Genomic DNA, 17702 nt, shown 5'->3' on the forward strand with positions numbered 1-17702 from the left:
GCCGACACCACCCTCCTCCGATGTGTTTCAACCTGCAAGGGGTCTTTTTCAAGGAAAATGTAATGGGTGCTAAGCAATGCTCCATGTAATCCATATATACACAGCATTGGGTTTGTGCCATTTTTTTTCATGTGCTAATTGTGTAATGTGTTTGTTATTAAAACATATTAAACTATATTTTAATATTTTCCTCCTTTTTGGGTACATATACATGACTGTGGGATTTTGAGCTGTGCCTATGACCAGATGTGGGAAAGGAGTACAGGAGGAATTACTTGTGATAATGGATGCATATGAAATCACCTTTTAAAGAGAAGACGTCATGTGGATGTTTATGAACTTTGAAAAATACGTTCTCAGATTATCAGGTTTTTGGTATCTGACAGTGTTATTGGGAAGGTTTCCTATTTTTCATTGCATAATTGTTCCACCTTGGATTGACATCACCATAGGCAGCAAGTCAGCTGCACACTTGAGTTTTCAGAACTTAACAATTTTATATTAGAAATCATTGGGGGCAAATTAATTGAGTTTTTTCTTTTGTTATCAGAGCAACAATTGCAATTCAATTGTTGCTCCGATCTGTTCCGGGTGCCCTTCTTTTCTTTCTGCACCCTGTTGAGGCGGATAACTGAAAAGAGCAAAAAGGTTTAGCCGTTTTATGTGGGCGTAGCAAGCACACTAAATGGCCCATTACTTAACTGTGCAGAAAAAACAATTGAATTGCCCCCATTTAAGTTGCTAGGGTAAGCACAAAAGTATGGTTGAACATACGAACACTAACACAGAAAATCGCTTTAACACATTACATTTGTAATGTTGATGGTGTCATAAATGTACAACTGCACATAAGAAAACAAAAGTTGGAAATATACCAGTGAAACCTCAATGGTCATGAAATCTTGGTTTTATCTATCTAAACAGATGTCCATTACTCCTTCCTATTTGAAAAGCAGGTTTAGTTCTGTGAGTGTGTGTTGTTTACCACATTATCACTGAGCTGCCGTTGCTCCTGGACATGTAGACTATAACCGCACTTACAGGTGACTTGGGACAGGGCAGAAAGGTGGCATCCTATGACGGTACCACATTGAAAGTTGCAGACATCTTCCGTGAGGACCATTGACTATGAAGGCTATATGCTTGATATTATGCACCTATCCGCAATGAATGTGGCAGAAATAGCCAAACACTATAACTACACATACTATTGGTCGTGTACTTGTTGGCTATGGGGCTGTTTTTTTCTGTCTTGACTCAATGTCAGATCTCTGCATTAAAAAAAAATCAATTGTTGCATGAGTTTCCTCATCTATGGTTTTATTATGTACTTTCTCTGACGTCCTAGTGGATGCTGGGGACTCCGTCAGGACCATGGGGGATAGCGGCTCCGCAGGAGACAGGGCACAAAAGTAAAAGCTTTAGGATCAGGTGGTGTGCACTGGCTCCTCCCCCTATGACCCTCCTCCAAGCCTCAGTTAGATTTTTGTGCCCGGCCGAGAAGGGTGCAATCTAGGTGGCTCTCCTAAAGAGCTGCTTAGAGTAAAAGTTTTGTTAGGTTTTTTATTTTCAGTGAGTCCTGCTGGCAACAGGCTCACTGCATCGAGGGACTTAGGGGAGAGAAGTGAACTCACCTGCGTGCAGGATGGATTGGCTTCTTAGGCTACTGGACACCATTAGCTCCAGAGGGAGTCGGAACACAGGTCTCACCCTGGGGTTCGTCCCGGAGCCGCGCCGCCGACCCCCTTGCAGATGCCGAAAAGTGAAGAGGTCCAGAAACCGGCGGCAGAAGACTTTTCAGTCTTCATAAGGTAGCGCACAGCACTGCAGCTGTGCGCCATTGTTGTCAGCACACTTCATAGCAGCGGTCACTGAGGGTGCAGGGCGCTGGGGGGGGCGCCCTGGGCAGCAATGATAGTACCTTATTCTGGCTAAAAATACATCACATATAGCCCCTGGGGGCTATATGGATGTATTTAACCCCTGCCAGGTCTCAGAAAAACAGGAGAAGAAGCCCGCCGAAAAGGGGGCGGGGCCTATTCTCCTCAGCACACAGCGCCATTTTCCCTCACAGAAATGCTGGTGGGAAGGCTCCCAGGCTCTCCCCTGCACTGCACTACAGAAACAGGGTTAAAACAGAGAGGGGGGGCACTTATTTGGCGATATGACTATATATATTAAAATGCTATAAGGGAAAAACACTTATATAAAGGTTGTCCCTGTATAACAGGCATTCCCAACCACGGTCCTCAAGGCACACCAACAGTGCAGGTTTTAGTGATATCCAGGCTTCAGCACAGATGGTTAAATCAAAATAACTGAGGTACTAATTAAGTCACCTGTGTTCAAGCCTGGATATCACTAAAACCAGGACTGTTAGTGTGCCTTGAGGACCGTGGTTGGGAAACACTGCTGTATAATTATAGCGTTTTTGGTGTGTGCTGGCAAACTCTCCCTCTGTCTCCCCAAAGGGCTAGTGGGGTCCTGTCCTCTATCAGAGCATTCCCTGTGTGTGTGCTGTGTGTCGGTACGTGTGTGTCGACATGTATGAGGACGATGTTGGTGAGGAGGCGGAGCAATTGCCTGTAATGGTGATGTCACTCTCTAGGGAGTCGACACCGGAATGGATGGCTTATTTAAGGAATTACGTGATAATGTCAACACGCTGCAAGGTCGGTTGACGACATGAGACGGCCGGCAAACCAATTAGTACCTGTCCAGGCGTCTCAAACACCGTCAGGGGCGTTAAAACGTCCTTTCTCTATCGTCCTAGTGGATGCTGGGGTTCCTGAAAGGACCATGGGGAATAGCGGCTCCGCAGGAGACAGGGCACAAAAGTAAAGCTTTCCGATCAGGTGGTGTGCACTGGCTCCTCCCCCTATGACCCTCCTCCAAGCCAGTTAGATTTTTGTGCACGGCCGAGAAGGGTGCAATCTAGGTGGCTCTCCTAAAGAGCTGCTTAGAAAAGTTTAGCTTAGGTTTTTTATTTTACAGTGAGTCCTGCTGGCAACAGGATCACTGCAACGAGGGACTTAGGGGAGAAGAAGTGAACTCACCTGCGTGCAGGATGGATTGGCTTCTTGGCTACTGGACATCAGCTCCAGAGGGACGATCACAGGTACAGCCTGGATGGTCACCGGAGCCTTGCCGCCGGCCCCCTTGCAGATGCTGAAGTAAGAAGAGGTCCAGAATCGGCGGCAGAAGACTCCTCAGTCTTCTAAAGGTAGCGCACAGCACTGCAGCTGTGCGCCATTTTCCTCTCAGCACACTTCACACGGCAGTCACTGAGGGTGCAGGGCGCTGGGAGGGGGGCGCCCTGGGAGGCAAAATGAATACCTATTTTGGCTAAAAATACCTCACATATAGCCTCCGGAGGCTATATGGAGATATTTAACCCCTGCCAGAATCCGTTAAGAGCGGGAGACGAGGCCGCCGAAAAAGGGGCGGGGCCTATCTCCTCAGCACACAGCGCCATTTTCCCTCACAGAAAGGCTGGAGGGAAGGCTCCCAGGCTCTCCCCTGCACTGCACTACAGAAACAGGGTTAAAACAGAGAGGGGGGGCACTAATTTGGCGTTAGAAATATATAAAAAAGATGCTATAAGGGAAAACACTTATATAAGGTTGTCCCTATATAATTATAGCGTTTTTGGTGTGTGCTGGTAAACTCTCCCTCTGTCTCTCCAAAGGGCTAGTGGGTCCTGTCCTCTATCAGAGCATTCCCTGTGTGTGTGCTGTGTGTCGGTACGTGTGTGTCGACATGTATGAGGACGATGTTGGTGAGGAGGCGGAGCAATTGCCTGTAATGGTGATGTCACTCTCTAGGGAGTCGACACCGGAATGGATGGCTTATTTAGGGAATTACGTGATAATGTCAACACGCTGCAAGGTCGGTTGACGACATGAGACGGCCGACAAACAATTAGTACCGGTCCAGACGTCTCAAAAACACCGTCAGGGGTTTTAAAACGCCCGTTTACTTTAGTCGGTCGACACAGACACAGACAGGGACACTGAATCCAGTGTCGACGGTGAATAAACAAACGTATTCCTTATTAGGGCCACACGTTAAAGGCAATGAAGGAGGTGTTTCATATTTCTGATACTACAAGTACCACAAAAGAGGGTATTATGTGGGATGTGAAAAAACTACCGTAGTTTTTCCTGAATCAGATAAATTAAATAAAGTGTGTGATGATGCGTGGGTTCCCCCCGATAGAAAATTATGGGCGGTATACCCTTTCCCGCCAGAAGTTAGGGCGCGTTGGGAAACACCCCTTAGGGTGGATAAGGCGCTCACACGCTTATCAAAACAAGTGGCGGTACCGTCTATAGATAGGGCCGTCCTCAAGGACCAGCTGACAGGAGGCTGGAAAATATCATAAAAAGTATACACACACATACTGGTGTTATACTGCGACCAGCGATCGCCTCAGCCTGGATGTGCAGAGCTGAGGTGGCTTGGTCGGATTCCCTGACTAAAAATATTGATACCCTTGACAGGGACAGTATTTTATTGACTATAGAGCATTTAAAGGATGCATTTCTATATATGCGAGATGCACAGAGGGATATTTGCACTCTGGCATCAAGAGTAAATGCGATGTCCATATCTGCCAGAAGATGTTATGGACACGACAGTGGTCAGGTGATGCAGATTCCAAACGGCACAAAGGTGTATTGCCGTATAAAGGAAGAGGAGTTATTTGGGGTCGGTCCATCGGACCTGGTGGCCACGGCAACTGCTGGAAAATCCGCCGTTTTTACCCTAAGTCACTTCTCTGCAGAAAAAGACACCGTCTTTTCAGCCTAAGTCCTTTCGTCCCTATAAGATCATATCTGCCCAGGGATAGAGGAAAGGGAAGAAGACTGCAGCAGGCAGCCCATTCCCAGGAACAGAAGCGTTCCACCGCTTCTGACAAGTTCTCAGCATGGCGCTGAGACCGTACAGGACCCCTGGATCCTACAAGTAGTATCCCAGGGGTACAGATTGGAATGTCGAGACGTTTCCCCTTCGCAGGCTCCTGAAGTCTGCTTTACCAAGGTCTCCCTCCGACAAGGAGGCAGTATGGGAAAAAATTCACAAGCTGTATTCCCAGCAGGTGATAATTAAATTACCCCTCCTACTACTACAAGAAAAGGGGTATTATTCCACACTATATTGTGGTACTGAAGCCAGAAGGCTGGGTGAGACTTATTCTAAAAATTTTTTTGAACACTTACAAAGGTTCAAATCAAGATGGAGTCACTCAGAGCAGTGATAACGAACCAGGAAGAAGGGGACTATATAGTGTCCCGGGACATCAGGGATGCTTACCTCTATGTCCCAAATTTGCCCTTCTCACTAAGGGTACCTCAGGTTCGTGGTGCAGAACTGTCACTATCAGTTTCAGACGCTGCCGTTTGGATTGTCCACGGCACCCCGGGTCTTTACCAAGGTAATGGCCGAAATGATGATTCTTCTTCGAAGAAAAGGCGTCTTAATTATCCCTTACTTGGACGATCTCCTGATAAGGGCATAGTCCAGGGAACAGTTGGAGGTCGGAGTAGCACTATCTCGGATACTGCTACAACAGCACGGGTGGATTCTAAATATTCCAAAATCGCAGCTGATCCCGACGACACGTCTGCTGTGCCTAGGGATGATTCTGGACACAGTCCAAAAAAAAGGTGTTTCTCCCGGAAGAGAAAGCCAGGGAGTTATCCGAGCTAGTCAGGAACCTCCTAAAAACAGTGCATCATTGCACAAGGGTCCTGGTAAAAATGATGGCTTCCTACGAAGCAATTCCATTCGGCAGATTTCACGCAAGAACTTTTCAGTGGGATCTGCTGGACAAATGGTCCGGATCGCATCTTCAGATGCATCAGCGGATAACCCTATATCCAAGGACAAGGGTGTCTCTCCTGTGGTGGTTATAGAGTGCTCATCTTCTAGAGGGCCGCAGATTCGGCATTCAGGATTGGATGCTGGTGACCACGGAGCCCAGCCCGAGAGGCTGGGGAGCAGTCACACAAGGAAAAAATTTCCAGGGAGTGTGATCAAGTCTGGAGACTTTTCTCCACATAAATATACTGGAGCTAAGGGTAAATTTATAATGCTCTAAGCTTAGCAAGACCTCTGCTTCAAGGTCAGCCGGTATTGATCCAGTGGGAAAAACATCACGGCAGTCGCCCACGTAAACAGACAGGGCGACACAAGAAGCAGGAGGGCAATGGCAAAAACTGCAAGGACTTTTCGCTGGGCGGAAAATCATGTGATAGCACTGTCAGCAGTGTTTCATCCCGGGAATGGAAACTGGGAAGCAGACTTCCTCAGCAGGCACGACCTCCACCCGGGAGAGTGGAAACTTCATCGGGAAGTTTTTTCCACATGATTGTAAACCGTTGGGAAATACCAAAGGTGGACATGATGGCATCCCGTCTGAACAAAAAACGGGACAGGTATTGCGCCAGGTCAAGAGACCCTCAGGCAATAGCTGTGGACGTTCTGGTAACACCGTGGGTGTACCAGTCGGTGTATGTGTTCCCTCCTCTGCTTCTCATACCTAAGGTGCTGAGAATTATAAGACGTAGAGGAGTAAGAACTATACTCATGGCTCCGGATTGGCCAAGAAGGACTTGGTACCCGGAACTTCAAGAGATGCTCACAGAGGTCTTATGGCCTCTGCCGCTAAGAAGGGACTTGCTTCAGCAAGTACCATGTCTGTTCCAAGACTTACCGCAGCTGCGTTTGTCGGCATGGCGGTGGAAAGCCGGATCCTAAGGGAAAAAGGCATTCCGGAAGAGGTCATTCCTACCCTGGTCAAAGCCAGAAAGGAGGTGACCGCACAACATTATCACCACATGTGGTGAAAATATGTTGCGTGGTGTGAGGCCAGGAAGGCCCCACAAAGAAATTTCAACTCGGTCGTTTCCTGCATTTCCTGCAAACAGGAGTGTCTATGGGCCTCAAATTGGGGTCCATTAAGGTTCAAATTTCGGCCCTGTCGATTTTCTTCCAGAAAGAATTGGCTTCAGTTCCTGAAGTCCAGAAGTTTGTCAAGGGAGTATTGCATATACAACCCCCTTTTGTGCCTCCAGTGGCACTGTGGGATCTCAACGTAGTTCTGAGATTCCTCAAATCACATTGGTTTAAAACCAGTCAAATCTGTGGATTTGAAGCATCTCACATGAAAAGTGACCATGCTCTTGGCCCTGGCCTGGACCAGGCGAGTGTCAAATTGGTGGTTTTTTCTCAAAAAAGCCCATATCTGTTTGTCCATTCGGACAGGGCAGAGCTGCGGACTCGTCCCCAGTTCTCTCCCTAAGGTGGTGTCAGTGTTTCACCTGAACCAGCTTATTGTGGTGCCTTGCACCTACTAGGGACTTGGAGGACTCCAAGTTGCTAGATGTTGTCAGGGCCCTGAAAATATGTTCCAGGACGGCTGGAGTCAGGAAAACTGACTTGCTGTTATCCTGTATGCACCCAACAAACTGGGTGCTCTTGCTTCTAAGCAGACTATTGCTAGTTGGATGTGTAATACAATTCAGCTTGCACATTCTGTGGCAGGCCTGCCACAGCCAAAATATGTAAATGCCCATTCCACAAGGAAGGTGGGCTCATCTTGGGCGGCTGCCCGAGGGGTCTCGGCTTTACAACTTTGCCGAGCAGCTACTTGGTCAGGGGCAAACACGTTTGCTAAATTCTACAAATTTGATACCCTGGCTAAGGAGGACCTGGAGTTCTCTCATTCGGTGCTGCAGAGTCATCCGCACTCTCCCGCCCGTTTGGGAGCTTTGGTATAATCCCCATGGTCCTTTCAGGAACCCCAGCATCCACTAGGACGATAGAGAAAATAAGAATTTACTTACCGATAATTCTATTTCTCGGAGTCCGTAGTGGATGCTGGGCGCCCATCCCAAGTGCGGATTATCTGCAATACTTGTACATAGTTACAAAAATCGGGTTATTATTGTTGTGAGCCATCTTTTCAGAGGCTCCGCTGTTATCATACTGTTAACTGGGTTTAGATCACAAGTTGTACGGTGTGATTGGTGTGGCTGGTATGAGTCTTACCCGGGATTCAAAATTCCTCCCTTATTGTGTACGCTCGTCCGGGCACAGTACCTAACTGGCTTGGAGGAGGGTCATAGGGGGAGGAGCCAGTGCACACCACCTGATCGGAAAGCTTTACTTTTGTGCCCTGTCTCCTGCGGAGCCGCTATTCCCCATGGTCCTTTCAGGAACCCCAGCATCCACTACGGACTCCGAGAAATAGAATTATCGGTAAGTAAATTCTTATTTTTACCTCAGTCGGTCGACACAGACACGGACACTGACTCCAGTGTCGACGGTGAAGAAACGAACGTATTTTCCTTTAGGGCCACACGTTACTTGTTAAGGGCAATGAAGGAGGTGTTACATATTTCTGATAATACCCTTTTTTGTGGTACTTGTAGTATGTGGAGAGTGAAAAAACTACCTGTAGTTTTTCCCGAATCAGATAAATTAAATGAAGTGTGTGATGATGCGTGGGTTTCCCCCGATAGAAAATTATTGGCGGTATACCCTTTCCCGCCAGAAGTTAGGGCGCGTTGGGAAACACCCCTTAGGGTGGATAAGGCGCTCACACGCTTATCAAAACAAGTGGCGGTACCGTCTCCAGATAGGGCCGCCCTCAAGGAGCCAGCTGATAGGAGGCTGGAAAATATCCTAAAAAGTATATACACACATACTGGTGTTATACTGCGACCAGCGATCGCCTCAGCCTGGATGTGCAGCGCTGGGGTGGCTTGGTCGGATTCCCTGACTGAAAATATTGATACCCTTGACAGGGACAGTATTTTATTGACTATAGAGCATTTAAAGGATGCATTTCTATATATGCGAGATGCACAGAGGGATATTTGCACTCTGGCATCAAGAGTAAGTGCGATGTCCATATCTGCCAGAAGTTGTTTATGGACACGACAGTGGTCAGGTGATGCAGATTCCAAACGGCACATGGAAGTATTGCCGTATAAAGGAGAAAAAGACAACGTCTTTTCAGCCTCAGTCCTTTCGTCCCCATAAGGGCAAGCGGGCAAAAGGCCAGTCATATCTGCCATGGGATAGAGGAAAGGGAAGAAGACTGCAGCAGGCAGCCCATTCCCAGAAACAGAAGCCCTCCACCGCTTCTGCCAAGTCCTCAGCATGACGCTGGGGCCGTACAAGCGGACTCAGGTGCGGTGGGGGGGGTCGTCTCAAGAGTTTCAGCACGCAGTGGGCTCACTCGCAAGTGGACCCCTGGATCCTACAAGTAGTATCCCAGGGGTACAGATTGGAGATTCGAGACGTCTCCCCCTCGCAGGTTCCTGAAGTCTGCTTTACCAACGTCTCCCTCCGACAGGGAGGCAGTAGTGGAAACAATTCACAAGCTGTATTCCCAGCAGGTGATAATCAAAGTACCCCTCCTACAACAAGGAAAGGGGTATTATTCCACACTATATTGTGGTACTGAAGCCAGACGGCTCGGTGAGACCTATTCTAAATCTGAAATAGTTGAACACTTACATACAAAGGTTCAAATCAAGATGGAGTCACTCAGAGCAGTGATAGCGAACCAGGAAGAAGGGGACAATATGGTGTCCCGGGACATCAGGGATGCTTACCTCCATGTCCCAATTTGCCCTTCTCACCAAGGGTACCTCAGGTTCGTGGTACAGAACTGTCACTATCAGTTTCAGACGCTGCCGGTTGGATTGTCCACGGCACCCCGGGTCCTTACCAAGGTAATGGCCGAAATGATGATTCTTCTTCAAAGAAAATGGACGATCTCCTGATAGGGGCAAGGTCCAGAGAACAGTTGGAGGTCGGAGTAGCACTATCTCAAGTAGTTCTACGACAGCACGGGTGGATTCTAAATATTCCAAAACCGCAGCTGTTTCCGACGACACGTCTGCTGTTCCTAGGGATGATTCTGGACACAGTCCAGAAAAAGGTGTTTCTCCCGGAGAAGAAAGCCAGGGAGTTATCCGAGCTAGTCAGGAACCTCCTAAAACCAGGAAAAGTGTCAGTGCATCATTGCACAAAAGTCCTGGGAAAAATGGTGGCTTCTTACGAAGCGATTCCATTCGGTAGATTTCACGCAAGAACTTTTCAGTGGGATCTGCTGGAAAAATGGTCCGGATCGCATCTTCAGATGCATCAGCGGATAACCCTGTCTCCAAGGACAAGGGTGTTTCTTCTGCGGTGGCTGCAGAGTGCTCATCTACTAAAGGGCCGCAGATTCGGCATTCAGGACTGGGTCCTGGTGACCACGGATGCCAGCCTGAGAGGCTGGGGAGCAGTCACACAGGGAAAAAATTTCCAGGGAGTGTGATCAAGTCTGGAGACTTCTCTCCACATAAATATACTGGAGCTAAGGGCAATTTACAATGTTCTAAGCTTAGCAAGACCTCTGCTTCAAGGTCAGCCGGTATTGATCCAGTGGGACAACATCACGGCAGTCGCCCACGTAAACAGACAGGGCGGCACAAGAAGCAGGAGGGCAATGGCAGAAACTGCAAGGATTCTTCGCTGGGCGAAAAATCATGTGATAGCACTGTCAGCAGTGTTCATTCCGGGAGTGGACAACTGGGAAGCAGACTTCCTCAGCAGGCACGACCTCCACCCGGGAGAGTGGGGACTTCATCGGGAAGTATTCCACATGATTGTGAACCGTTGGGAAAGACCAAAGGTGGACATGATGGCGTCCCGCCTGAACAAAAAACTGGACAGGTATTGCGCCAGGTCAAGAGACCCTCAAGCAATATCTGTGGACGTTCTGGTAACACCGTGGGTGTACCAGTCGGTGTATGTGTTCCCTCCTCTGCTTCTCATAACCAAGGTACTGAGAATTATAAGACGTAGAGGAGTAAGAACTATACTCGTGGCTCCGGATTGGCCAAGAAGGACGTGGCACCCGGAACTTCAAGAAATGCTCACAGAGGACTCATGGCCTCTGCCGCTAAGAAGGGACTTGCTTCAGCAAGTACCAGGTCTGTTCCAAGACTTACCGCGGCTGCGTTTGACGGCATGGCGGTGGAACGCCAGATCCTAAGGGAAAAAGGCATTCCGGAAGAGGTCATTCCTACCCTGGTCAAAGCCAGGAAGGAGGTGACCGCAAAACATCACCACATGTGGCGAAAATATGTTGCGTGGTGTGAGGCCAGGAAGGCCCCACGAAGAAATTTCAACTCGGTCGATTCCTGCATTTCCTGCAAACAGGAGTGTCTATGGGCCTCAAATTGGGGTCCATTAAGGTTCAAATTTCGGCCCTGTCAATTTTCTTCCAGAAAGAATTGGCTTCAGTTCCTGAAGTCCAGAAGTTTGTCAAGGGAGTATTGCATATACAACCCCCTTTTTGTGCCTCCAGTGGCACTGTGGGATCTCAACGTAGTTCTGGGATTCCTCAAATCACATTTTAAACCGCTCAAATCTGTGGATTTGAAATATCTCACATGAAAAGTGACCATGCTGTTGGCCCTGGCCTCGGCCAGGCGAGTGTCAGAATTGGCGGCTTTGTCTCACAAAAGCCATATCTGATTGTCCATTCGGACAGGGCAGAGCTGCGGACTCGTCCCCAGTTTCTTCCTAAGGTGGTGTCAGCGTTTCACCTGAACCAGCTTATTGTGGTACCTGCGGCTACTAGGGACTTGGAGGACTCCAAGTTGCTAGATGTTGTCAGGGCCCTGAAAATATAGGTTTCCAGGACGGCTGGAGTCAGGAAAACTGACTCGCTGTTATCCTGTATGCACCCAACAAACTGGGTGCTCTTGCTTCTAAGCAGACGATTGCTCGTTGGATTTGTAGCACATTTCAACTTGCACATTCTGTGGCAGGCCTGCCACAGCCTAAATCTGTCAAGGCCCATTCCACAAGGAAGGTGGGCTCATCCTGGGCGGCTGCCCGAGGGGTCTCGGCATTACAACTCTGCCGAGCAGCTACGTGGTCGGGGGAGAACACGTTTGTAAAATTCTACAAATTTGATACCCTGGCTAAAGAGGACCTGGAGTTCTCTCATTCGGTGCTGCAGAGTCATCCGCACTCTCCCGCCCGTTTGGGAGCTTTGGTATAATCCCCATGGTCCTGACGGAGTCCCCAGCATCCACTAGGACGTCAGAGAAAATAAGATTTTACTTACCGATAAATCTATTTCTCGTAGTCCGTAGTGGATGCTGGGCGCCCATCCCAAGTGCGGATTGTCTGCAATACTTGTACATAGTTATTGTTACAAAAATAGGGTTATTATTGTTGTGAGCCATCTTTTCAGAGGCTCCGCTGTTATCATGCTGTTAACTGGGTTCAGATCACAGGTTGTACAGTGTGATTGGTGTGGCTGGTAGGAGTCTTACCCGGGATTCAAAATCCTTCCTTATTGTGTACGCTCGTCCGGGCACAGTATCCTAACTGAGGCTTGGAGGAGGGTCATAGGGGGAGGAGCCAGTGCACACCACCTGATCCTAAAGCTTTTACTTTTGTGCCCTGTCTCCTGCGGAGCCGCTATCCCCCATGGTCCTGACGGAGTCCCCAGCATCCACTACGGACTACGAGAAATAGATTTATCGGTAAGTAAAATCTTATTTTTCACCCAGATTTGGAATTTGTTCTGTTATTGCCACATTGTCTGATCACACCTGAGCTGTAATTAAAGAGTTAACATATTCCACTTTGCTTGTGCATGTGACCCATACCCTGGTAGCAGTGACTGTGGCTTCCATTTTATATTAATACTGTGTGTAAGTTAGTATGTGTTTCTACATTTTTAAAGTTTTACGTTTTCATCACATTTAGGGGAACATGTATCCAGCAGTATGAAGAGTAGAGAAGTTGCCCTTAGCAACCAGTCAGCTTTTACCTTTCATTTTATAGACTGTACTTGAGAAAATGCTACCGTGAAGCTGATTGTTCAGTCTTCTAGAGCTTTTATAATATATTGAACCAATCGCTGATCCCTGAATTAGCCTTCAAAGTAATAAACCATTCGCAGGGAGTATAAATTACTGTTGCGCCAGCATGTAAATTCCGGCAAGTCCCCTTTTAGTGCTGGACTAGCAAATTCTTGCTCCGAACAAAACTGAGAGCCCATCGGTAGTGCAAGTACAGCATACAGCCGCACACGCTGGAGCCTGCACTGTTCCCGGCTAATTGGATTCCCCCTAAGCTGTAAGACTGTGCAGCCCCCACACGCACACACGGGGCTTCCTTTAATTTTAATTAGCTGCTTGTATAGTGCTGAAGATTCTGACACATGTTCAGAAAATCTCAGAACCATACAGAACCATGGGCTCATACATTCTCTAATACCTCTTTCAGTCCACCAGCAATAACCCGGGTTATTGCACGTGAGCGCGCAGCAACCCTGCTTGCTGTGCAGTCTGAAAGGGGCCATTTGAAATAATCTCGGTCGAGCAACCTGGTATTTCAACTCTGGCAGCGACCAGGGTCACGGTGCGGTGTGAATGGGTAAACTGCGTTGATGCGACCCAGTGCTCGTTTACAATATAGGAAGAGGCGGTGCATTGAGATCATTTCATCTCCAAGCACCGATTCAGTGACTACGTCACCAACCTGGCAATATGCAGTCTGGCCTCCATCTGAAAGGTGTCTCCTACCAGGTTGCACCCAGGAAGGACCAGGGTACAGACCCCATGTGCAGCCTGGCAAAGCTATTAGAAAGGGGTATGATCTTAAAGTTTTGTCAAGAGGATTGCTGACCATGTAAAAAAAAAGAGGTGTTTTAAATACATTATACAAATGTAACATGTTTGTGTCTTCCGTTCAGATATTATTAATGATTAGCAGTATGTATTTGACAAGGTAATTTTAATATTGCGCGTCCATTGGCAATGGCAAATTGGAGGGTTTACCTAGGAGGACATTTTAAGGTTAGTGTTATTACTGTTGTCAACAAGGAAATAGAAATTGTATGGGATAATTGTTATTACACACTTGTATGAACCAGATATTTGCTTGGATGTTGGTTTCATTTATAAATGTCACCTGACAATATGATAGCGTGTATGTTATTGGAATTTATGTAGATTACTTTTGTTGCTAGTTGTTTCTTGCCCTTTACGATTTCTTTCACTTACATTTGTTTTCTGCTTCCAGGCCATGTTCCAAATCTGGTGGCTGTGTATTTAAGGTGAGGCCTATAATCCTTCCCCTTTTTAAAGTTTATCACCTTATTCAAATGTAATCTATCTCCTGCTTGTTTATATTATTTACTAAAAGGGAATGCAAAACATTTAAATCAGGGCTGACCTGTATTTCTAGATTATCTTGTAGATTGATATTTTTTTTTTAATTTTTTTTCTTTTCTAGAACTGCCTATTTAAAAATAATGTATACTGTTAAGCATCTATTATGTGTGTATGTATATAGATGTACTGTATATCAGGGATGTGCGGTGAGGTAAATAGCTCAGGAGGCACGGGCTAGTACTAGAGCCAGATTTACACACAATATGTGAGCCAAAGGGTTAAGGTGGACATTATACACAGGTGCAGCAGTATATACTGCTGGACTTTTGGTGAGTTTTGATCAGAGATGTGCGGAAAGGATAGGCAGGGGGAGGCACTGCCTCACATGCCATAGACATTTTATTCCAGAGTTTTGACTATAAAAATTATTAGAAAACTGCAAAGAAGATATTTCTAATATATTATTTGTATTTTTCATATACTTTATACAGTCAATACTCTGGCGTATACGTTAGTATGACAGGAAAGGCTCTGTCTCACCCCACCGCACATAATTTAGAGAAAAAAAAAGATCCACAGGATAGCTAATACCGGGGCAGATGTATTAAGCCTGGAGAAGTGATAAAGCAGTGATAAGAACGCACCAGCCAATCAGATCCTAACTGTAAATTTATATATTGGAGCTGATTGGCTGGTGCGTTAGCACCTTGCACCTACCACTGCTTTATCACTTCTCCAGGCTTAATACATCTGCCCCTATTTCACTTGTGGTTCTGTGAGGAGGCCTGGAAAATGTGAACTGTTGGGGCTAGTTGAGGACCGAGTTTGGAAACCACTGCATTGGAGGATATTTGTATGTTAATAAATGTAGTGTTTTATAGAAGAACACAATGAAAGAACGGTTACTTGAGCTTTTCATACAGCAGAAGACCAGCTAAGTAAAAGATTTAGAAAAGTAAATTTTAATAAATAATGGCTTTTATGTTTCAACATTTATTTTTTGTGCTTTCGCCAAAATGTCTAAAATTGCCAATGTAGTTTTAAAGTGCCTATAGGGTGTGTGTGTGTTTTTTGTTTTGTTTCTCTAACGTCCTAAGTGGATGCTGGGGACTCCGTAAGGACCATGGGGAATAGCGGCTCCGCAGGAGACTGGGCACATCTAAAGAAAGCTTTAGGACTATCTGGTGTGCACTGGCTCCTCCCCCTATGACCCTCCTCCAAGCCTCAGTTAGATCTTTGTGCCCGAACGAGAAGGGTGCACACTAGGGGCTCTCCTGAGCTTCTTGGTGAAAGTTTTAGTTTAGGTTTTTTATTTTCAGTGAGACCTGCTGGCAACAGGCTCACTGCATCGAGGGACTAAGGGGAGAAGAAGCGAACTCACCTGCGTGCAGAGTGGATTGGGCTTCTTAGGCTACTGGACATTAGCTCCAGAGGGACGATCACAGGCCCAGCTTGGATGGGTCCCAGAGCCGCGCCGCCGGCCCCCTTACAGAGCCAGAAGGCAGAAGAGGTCCGGAAAATCGGCGGCAGAAGACGTCCTGTCTTCAACAAGGTAGCGCATAGCACTGCAGCTGTGCGCCATTGCTCTCAGCACACTTCACACTCCGGTCACTGAGGGTGCAGGGCGCTGGGGGGGGGGGCGCCCTGAGACGCAATAAAAACACCTTGGATGGCAAAAAAATGCATCACATATAGCTCCTGGGCTATATGGATGCATTTAACCCCTGCCAGAAAACATAGAAAAATGGGAGATAGGCTCCGCCCCCTTATCGGCGGCCTTATCTCCTCAGCACACTGGCGCCATTTTCCCTCACAGCTCCGTTGGAGGGAAGCTCCCTGGCTCTCCCCTGCAGTCACTACACTACAGAAAGGGTTAAAAAAGAGAGGGGGGCACTAATTAGGCGCAGTATTAACTATACAGCAGCTATAAGGGGAAAAACACTTATATAAGGTTATCCCTGTATATATATAGCGCTCTGGTGTGTGCTGGCAAACTCTCCCTCTGTCTCCCCAAAGGGCTAGTGGGGTCCTGTCCTCTATCAGAGCATTCCCTGTGTGTGTGCTGTATGTCGGTACTTTTGTGTCGACATGTATGAGGAGAAAAATGATGTGGAGACGGAGCAGATTGCCTGTAATAGTGATGTCACCCCCTAGGGGGTCGACACCTGAGTGGATGAACTGTTGGAAGAAATTACGTGACAGTGTCAGCTCTGTATAAAAGACAGTGGTTGACATGAGACAGCCGGCTACTCAGCTTGTGCCTGTCCAGACGTCTCATAGGCCGTCAGGGGCTCTAAAGCGCCCGTTACCTCAGATGGCAGATATAGACGCCGACACGGATACTGACTCCAGTGTCGACGGTGAAGAGACAAATGTGACTTCCAGTAGGGCCACACGTTACATGATTGAGGCAATGAAAAATGTTTTACACATTTCTGATAATACGAGTACCACCAAAAAGGGGTATTATGTTCGGTGAGGAAAAACTACCTGTAGTTTTCCTGAATCTGAGAAATTAAATGAGGTGTGTGATGATGCGTGGGTTTCCCCCGATAACAACTGATAATTTCTAAAATGTTATTGGCATTATATCCTTTCCCGCCAGAGGTTAGGGTGCGTTGGGAAACACCCCCTAGGGTGGATAAAGCGCTCACACGCTTGTAAGGGCTCTACCCTCTCCTGAGATGGCCGCCCTTAAGGATCCTGCTGATAGAAAGCAGGAGGGTATCCTAAAATGTATTTTCTCTGACGTCCTAGTGGATGCTGGGAACTCCGTAAGGACCATGGGGAATAGCGGCTCCGCAGGAGACTGGGCACAAAAAGTAAAAGCTTTAGACTAGCTGGTGTGCACTGGCTCCTCCCCCTATGACCCTCCTCCAAGCCTCAGTTAGATTTTTGTGCCCGAACGAGAAGGGTGCAAGCTAGGTGGCTCTCCTGAGCTGCTTAGAAGTAAAAGTTTAAATAGGTTTTTTATTTTCAGTGAGTCCTGCTGGCAACAGGCTCACTGCATCGTGGGACTAAGGGGAGAAGAAGCGAACTCACCTGACTGCAGAGTGGATTGGGCTTCTTGGCTACTGGACATTAGCTCCAGAGGGACGATCACAGGTTCAGCCTGGATGGGTCCCGGAGCCGCGCCGCCGGCCCCCTTACAGAGCCAGAAGAGCGAAGAGGTCCGGAGAAAGCGGCGGCAGAAGACGTTCCTGTCTTCAAATAAGGTAGCGCACAGCACTGCAGCTGTGCGCCATTGCTCTCAGCACACTTCACACTCCGGTCACTGAGGGTGCAGGGCGCTGGGGGGGAGCGCCCTGAGACGCAATAAAAACAATATAAAAACCTTATATGGCTAAAAAAAATGCATCACATATAGCTCCTGGGCTATATGGATGCATTTATCCCCTGCCAGTTTCCTGAAAAAAGCGGGAGAAAAGGCCGCCGTGAAGGGGGCGGAGCCTTTCTCCTCAGCACACAAGCGCCATTTTCTTTCACAGCTTCGCTGGA

General features: G+C 47.5%; 1 protein-coding gene across 5 annotated transcripts in view; it reads left to right on the plus strand.

Moving 5' to 3' along the window:
* The window catches only part of WIPF2 (WAS/WASL interacting protein family member 2), a 194449-nt gene that overhangs the window by 13169 nt on the left and 163578 nt on the right, over positions 1 to 17702 (plus strand). For all 5 annotated transcript variants that reach the window (XM_063959778.1, XM_063959779.1, XM_063959775.1 and 2 more), the window contains exon 2: positions 14113 to 14146. The gene's annotated coding sequence lies outside the window, so the exon portion shown is untranslated. The remainder of the gene's footprint in view (positions 1 to 14112; positions 14147 to 17702) is intronic.

This window comes from Pseudophryne corroboree, chromosome 3, assembly GCF_028390025.1.
Source record: "Pseudophryne corroboree isolate aPseCor3 chromosome 3, aPseCor3.hap2, whole genome shotgun sequence".
NCBI classification, from domain to species: Eukaryota; Metazoa; Chordata; class Amphibia; order Anura; family Myobatrachidae; genus Pseudophryne; species Pseudophryne corroboree.